Below are 8,196 nucleotides of genomic sequence, written 5' to 3' on the forward strand. Positions count from 1 at the left end.
AGATCCATCGACCATTACTATTTTAACCTTTGCAGGTTTCACTTTAACATTGCCGATTTGCTCCAGTAAAGAATAAGGTATCAAGTTAACACTTGAACCTAAATCAAGGAGAGCTTTCTTTACCTTTTTCTTCCCTATGGTACAAGGGATAGAAAAACTGCCTGGATCTGATGCTTTAGGAGGGAATGACTCTTTTTTAACAGTTATACACTTTTTTGCCTCATCATCTCTACGTCTCTTCTTTGTAGAGATTTCTTCATCAGATTTTGTGTAAACTGCGATTTGCTGTAGAATTTGTTCCCAAGGTGCTTCATTATCCACCATTCTGAATAATTCTGTGAAGTCCATTTGTTTCCCTTGATGGATTGGAAAAGGAAAAGTACTTTTGCTCTTTATGTCTCTTCTCTCTTATGTATCTAACTCAACTTTATCATCATCAACACTCTTTACCACCTTGCACTCTTCTCTGGGGTTAACCTCAGTATTAGCCCCAAAATTTCTATTTGGCCTTTCTTCCAATTGCTTGGTAATCTGACCCATTTGAATCTCCAAGTTCTTTATAGCAGCTTCAGTGCTCTTTTGAGAAGATTCAGTTTTATGTATGAATTGCTGAAGAGTTTCTTCCAACGTTGTTGATCTTTCATTAAGCATAGATAACTGTTGCCAAAAGGTTGGTTGTTGCTGCTGCTTATTATATTGACTAGCTTGCCCAGTTTGTCCTTGACCAATGCTTGGGTGTGGTTTCCACCCTTGATTGTAATTCCCTTGACGGTATGGAAATTGATTGGCCATGAAATTAACGTCCTCTACAGCTTCAACTGGAAAGGCACATTGACCATTGATATGGTCACCTCCACATAATTCGCACAACTGGGTTTGTACCTGTGCAGCAGTTTTTAACTCTTTAGGTAATTGTGCAAGAGTTTTAGTCAGAGTCTCCAACTGTTGAGTTAGAATTTTATTTTGAGCTAGCAAGGCATCATGTGTCTGTAATTGGAGAACCCCTTTTTGTTGCATAGGAGCTCCTCTCTCACTGTGCAGCTCATTATCACTAGTAGCCATGTTTTCTATAATTTCTGTGGCTTCCTCTGGAGTTTTCCATTTAATATTGCCTCCTGCTGAGGCGTCCAGCATCATCTTGGTTTGTGAACCAAGCCCTCCAAGGAAAGTTAAGACTACTTCCTGTTCTTCAAAGCCATGCGTGGGTGTTTTTCTTAGCAGACTTTTGTATCTATCCCATGCATGCCCCAGTGATTCTTCCATGCCCTGCTTAAATGAAGATATCTCTTGCTTACCTTTTGTCACCTTTGATTGTGGAAAGTACTTGTTTAAAAACTTTGTTACCACTGCTTCCCACTCTGTGAAACTTCCTTCTGGGAAAGAATTCAACCAAAGCTTAGCATTGCCTCCCAATGAGAAAGGAAACAAACTAAGTTTGATCGCTTCATCTGGCACCCCATTAATTTTGACTGTGTTGCAAATCTCAGTGAAAGTAGTGAGGTGATCATATGGGCTTTCATGAGATAACCAATTAAATTGGTTGCTTTTCACCAGTTGGATCAGTGCTGGTTTGACCTCCATGTTAGCTGCATTGACTCTAGGTCTAGCTATACTGTTAAAGTGCTGAGGTCCAGCTATATTGGTGTAGTCAGCAAGAGTTCTTCTGATATTATTGTTCTCCATATTTTCTGTGCTATGAACAGAACCTTGTGGTGATGGTTGCAACAGAGTTTCCGGAGGAGGGAAAAGTTCTCTAGATGTTCGGATTCTTCTCCTCCGTATACTCTCGTCTAGACCTTCAAGAAGAGGTTCTGTTGTTTTCTTGCTCCTAGTTCGAATTGCCTCCTGCATACACAAGAACACAAAACCCTAGAATATTTGGTTAGCACAAAAAGATATAGGAGAAGATAAAAACAGAAAACAAAAAATAAAATAAAATAAAATAAAATAAAATAAAAACCGAAAAAATAAAAACAGAAAATAAAAACAGAAATTCAAAATTAAAGTCAAAGATAATCAATAATCACACAAATTAACCAGTTAAACCACGAGTCCCCAGCAACGGCGCCAAAAACTTGATGGACAAATTTATGAACACCAAAATATGATGTCACAAACTTGTTTTTCAATCGGCAAGTATGACCGAATCGTTCAAGTAATAAACTTGGTAAGACCAAGTATCGTTCTTCCCAAAGGACTCACGGCCTAGTTTAGTTGTGTGGTTTATTGATTAGCTAAGACTTAAAGTCGAAATATTTGGATTTTATATGCAGAAGACGAAAATTAAATATGTATGCATGAAGTTTTGATCAATGGCAAAAAGCAAAAGATAAACACTTTCAATGAAATATATGTATGAATATGTTGTTGGGGTTCAATTTCATCTTTTCCACTCTCATATATTTTAGGAATTCAACATTCAAATCATCATTGTTAATGCCACTCTCTAAAGTACCTTTCAAGAAGGCTTCTCACTAATCACGAGTTCATACAATTCCTAGCATTCCTAATGATTAGTTCATAAGTGCAGGAGCTTAACGACAACCAATGTGATATTGGGAGAAATTCCCCGGATCTAGACTTCCCCGTACGCGCCCGTATTGACAAAACCAATAATCATGCATCGAATGAGTTAAACAATGCAAGCATTACGCAAAGAGGAAAAACCCTAACTAATGATGAAAGAAAGCATAGATCTTAAATAAAAGATGTAAAAACAAATTCCATATATGAGAGCTTCAAAAGATTACATTGATTCCCCAACAAACATACAGAGTTTAGTTCACCATATTCATGGTGAACCTAGATGAATAACAATGAAAGAATGAAAGATAAAACCCTAAAAAGGTGAAGAGGAAGCCTCAGCATCCAAGATCCTCCTTCAAAGGGGTGGAAGAGAGAGTGTTTGCTTCGTTCCAGCCAGAGATACCTAACCCTAGGAAACCCTAAAGCTTATATATTATTCGTAAATTACAGAAAATTAGGTCCAAGCCCATAAAAGTGCCGCTCAGCGGTAAAGTACCGCTCAGCGGTCATTTTGCCCCTCAGCGGATCTCCCGTAAGCTCCTGATTGCCGCTCAGCGGTAAACTGCCGCTGAGCGGTGACTTCGGCTTCTCCTTTTGCACTTTTTGATGTTTTTTCTGATTCCATCTCTCTCCTTCTTCACTTCTTTCACTAAATTCACCTTAAAACCTGCACAAAAACACTGAAATCAAGCATAAACCTGTCCAGCTCTCTTATTTATGAAAATATAAAGAAAAGCATGATTTCAAGCTAGTTTCTAAGTGTAAAGGTTGCTTTTAGTGTCAATTTTAATCATGAAAATAACAGTTTTTCAACTGTTATCAGATTCCTTCATTCTTTTCTCTTTAATTTCATTGTTCATATTTCATTTCCCCACCTTGCATTAGTAGTTAATTAGGTGTTAAATAAATACAAGATTTAATTCTACACTTTAAACTTAATTCTAGTCGAGTCTTTGGATTGATTCCCTGGTTGTCCTATACTACATTAGTGGGGACTAGGGTTTGTTGACTTTTAGTGCGACCTAAAAGCCTTTCAACAATGATCAAGATATTTAAAATCCTCAAAACCAGGAGGTTGACTAACATAAACCTCTTCTTTTATGAAACCATTCAAAAATGCACTTTTTACATCCATTTGATACAATTTAAACTTCATCAAAGATGCATAAGCAAGTAACAATCTAATTGCTTCTAACCTGGCTACTGGGGCGTAAGTTTTATCATAGTCTATACCTTCCTCTTGACAGTAGCCCTTTGCAACTAGCCTTGCTTTGTTCTTTGTGATGTTTCCATCTTCATCAAGCTTGTTTCTAAACACCCACTTTGTTCCAATGATTTGATAATCATCTTGTTTAGGAATGAGTTCCCAAACATCATTCCTTTCAAATTGATTCAGCTCTTCTTGCCTAGCAACGCACCATTTATCATCTTGAAGAGCTTCCTTTATGTTCTTAGGTTCTATCTGAGACACAAAAGCTACTGTTAAGCAGAAATTATTAAGATTGCGTCTAGTAGTTACCCCTTTTGATATATCTCCAATGATGTTGTCCAGAGAAAGTCCTCTTCGTTGTTGATAGCTTTTATGATCAATCACTTTATGATCATTCTGAGTTTCTGGAGGATAGTTTTCATTTAGATAAATCTCTTCAAGAGCCTCTCTCAAGTAATCATCATCTCCTGCAATTGGTTTATTTGACTCAAGAGGGATCACCTCAAGGTCCACAATTTCCTCAAAGACAACATGCATTGATTCTTCAATTATCAAGGTTCTTCTCTTAAACACCCTATATGCTTTGCTAGTTAAAGAATAACCTAAGAAGATTGCTTCATCTGATTTAGCATCAAATTTACCTAAATTATCTTTACCATTATTCAAAACAAAGCATTTACATCCAAAGATTTTCAAATGAGACACATTTGGTTTTCTACCGTTAAACAGTTCATAGGGAGTTAATTTAAGAATAGGCCTAATAAGCATCATGTTCAATACATAACAAGCAGTACTAACTGCATCAGTCCAAAAGTATTTTGGTACATTAGATTCATTTAAAAGAATCCTAGCTAATTCTTCTAATGATCTATTGTTCCTTTCAACAACACCATTTTGTTGGGGAGTTCTTGGTGCAGAAAAATTATGAACAATTCCATGTTCTTCACAAAACTTTTCAAAGGATTCATTTTTAAATTCACCACCGTGATCACTTCTCAAAGTTTTGATTGTCAAATCCTTTTCATTTTGAACACGTTTTGCAAATGATTTGAATGCTTTAAAAACTTCACTTTTCAACGTTAAAAAGAATGTCCAAGTAAACCTAGTGTAATCATCAACTATCACAAGAGCATAGTAGTTTCCACCAAAACTTTTAATTCTAGATGGACCAAACAAGTCTATATGCAAAAGTTCTAAAGATTTTGATGTAGAAATCATGCTTTTAGATGAAAATGAGGATTTGGTTTGTTTTCCCTTTTGACATGCAGAGCATATTTTGTCTTTTTCAAATTTTAATTTAGGCAAACCAATCACAAGATCTTTTGAAATCAATTTATTCAAATGTTGCATATGAATATGTGCAGCTCTTTTATGCCATAGCCAAGGATTTTCCTCTTTAGCAACCAAACATGTTATACTATGACTAGATGCACTTTCAATATCAATCAAGTAAATGTTATTATGCCTAACACCTTGCAAAGCAATATCAGTAGAATTTTTAAAGTATACAGTGCATTTATCACTTTCAAAAGTTACCTTGAGACCCTTGTCACATAATTGGCTTATGCTTAGGAGGTTGTGTTTGAGACCTTCAACATATAACACGTCCTTTATTGTCAGTGTGTTTCCTCCTCTAATGTCTCCAGTTCCAATGATTCTACCTTTGTTGTTATCCCCATAGGTCACAAATCCTTGCTTTTTCTTCTCAAAAGATATGAACATTTTCTTGTCACCGATCATGTGTCTTGAAAAGCCACTGTCAAGATACCACATGACTTCTTTGACTTAGTAGGTTCCTACAAAACAAATTAGCAAGAATTTAGGTCCCCAATCTCATTATGGGTCCTTGGGGTTATTTCATGCAAACATACATCATTTCACAACTTTAACCCATGCATATTTACCATTTGGAACAACAAAATGTTTAATATTGCATTTGTTTGATGTATGACCATGTTTCATGCAGTAAAAACAACAAACCTCATGCACTTTATTTTTCACAAAAGTCCCTTTTTCTACCCAAACTCTACGAGTTCTTTTCACTTTTGTGTTGATGCATGTTTCCATTTGTAGCATTGCTTCTTTTAAAGTTTGTTTTTGAATTAGGCTTGGTTGCATTTGCAAGTAAATTCTCAAGAATGTCAATATCAAACATATGACTTTTACACGATAAAAATTCAACAGGTTGTACAATAGCATTAGATTCAGATAATTTAGTTTCTAGATTACTAACTTTGTTTCTCAAAACAACTTCGTCATCTAGCACTTTTTCATACTTCAATTTCAATTCATTATGCTTTTTCTTTAACTTTCTATGAGCAACATCAAGTTTTTTCAGATTCATTTAACAAATCAAGAAATGCCTTTTGTAAATCAAATTCATCACTTGACTCTAAACTAGAATCACTTACTTGGCTTCCAGCATCTTCTGAGTCTACAATTAAGCACATATTAGCTTCTTCATCTAAATCGCTTGAGCTTGAAGAACTAGAAGCATTTTCCTATGTAAGCTTTCTTCTTCTTTGGAAACTTTCTTTCCTTCTTTTCTTCACTTTTCCTATTCTTAGGACAGTCAGTCTTAACATGTCCTCTTTCTCCACATCCATAGCATTTGACGCTTGATGGAGATCCTTGATCATCTTTCCTTTCTCCATGGTATTTGTCTTTCCCTTTTACTCTCATAAATTTAGCAAACTTCTTAATCATAAGGCTCATGTTTTCCTCATCGTCATCGGAATCATCATCCTTAATTATTTTAGAACTTTTTCTTTCTGAGATTTCAGACTTGAAGGCAAGCGTCTTTCTTTTGCCTTGATCCTCTTCTGCAGTTAATCTTCTCAACTCAAGCTCGTGCTCACGAAGCTTCTCGAAGAGAATTGCCATTGACATTTGAGTAAGATTTTGAGACTCCGAGATGGTAGTCACCTTTGGTTGCCAAGACCTATTCAATGATTTCAAAATTTTAACATTTAATTCATCAGTATCAAATGTCTTACCCAACCCTGACAAGTGGTTCACTATGTGAGTGAAATGCTTCTGGATATCAGAAATTGTTTCTCCAAGTTGCATTCTGAACATCTCATTCTCCTGGATGAGTGTGCTCTTCCTTGCACGTTTCACGTCATCTGTACCCTCATGTGTGACTCTGAGGACCTCCTACATCTCCTGTGCTGTCTTACACACTAAAATTGCATAAAATTCATCGTACCACAGCAGATGAAAAAATATTATGAGCCTTAATGTCAAACTGAGCTCGTCTATTTCCTTCAACTGTATAGTTAAAGTATGGTTTTTCTACTTCTACACCATCAACTGTACTTTTAGGAATATATGGACCATTTTGTACGGCTTCCCAGATGCCTTTGTCAACAGATCCCATAAATAATTCCATTCTGACTTTCCAGAATGCATAGTTATCTGATAACAGTTGAAAAACTGTTATTTTCATGCTTAAAATTGATACTAAAAGAAACCGTTAACACTCAGAAACTTGCTTGGAATCATGCTTTTGTTCATCTTTTTAGAAATAAGAGAGCTGGACAGGTTTATGCTTGATTTCAGTGTTTTATGCAGGTTTTAAGGTGAATTTGGTGAAAGAAGTGAAGAAGGATAGAGATGGAATCAGAAAAGAACTCAAAAAGTGTAAGAGAAGAGAAGCCGCAAGTACCGCTCAGCGTCAATTTACTGTTGAGTGGCACTCAGGAACACCCGTTGGCTCCGCTGAGGGGTGAAAGTGCAGCTGAGGGGAGAATTGACTACGCGCTGGTACCGCTGAGCGATAGTTTACCGCTGAGCGGTGGTCTTTTGGGCTTAGGCCCACTTTTCTGTAATATTTCGAATAGTATATAAGCTTTAGGACTTCCTAGGGTTTGTATCTTTGGCAGAGTACGAAGCAAACACTCACTTTTCCACCCCTTGGAGGAAGATCTTGGATGCTAAGGCTACCTATTCATCTTTCTAGGGTTCTATCTTTCATTCTTTCATTATTGTTCATCTAGTTTCACCATGAATATGGTGAACTAAACTTTGTATTGTTGTTGGGGAATCAATGTAATCTTTTGAAGCTCTCATATATGGAATTTGTGTTTAAACATCTTATTTGAGATACATGCTTTCTTTCATCATTAGTTAAGGCTTTTCTTCTTTGCTCAAAGCATGCATTGTTTAACTCATTCGATGTCATGATTATTGATTTTGTCGATATGGGAACATACGGGGAAATCTAGATCCGGGGAAATTCTCCCAATAGCATATTGCCTAGACATAGGGATATGAGGGTTGGTTGCCTTTAAGCTTCTGTGCTTCAGAATTAATTATTAGAGATGCTAGGAATTATATGAACTCGTAATTAGGGATGCTAGGAATAATGAATTCCTAAAGTATATGAGAGTGAATAAGATGAAATTGATTACCCCAACAACATACTCATCCATCTAATTCGTTCAAGTGTTTGTGTTGCT

Source organism: Vigna umbellata, chromosome 2 (genome assembly GCF_029865625.1).
Source record: "Vigna umbellata cultivar VRB3 chromosome 2, Vumbellata_1.0, whole genome shotgun sequence".
In the NCBI taxonomy this organism is placed as follows: domain Eukaryota; kingdom Viridiplantae; phylum Streptophyta; class Magnoliopsida; order Fabales; family Fabaceae; genus Vigna; species Vigna umbellata.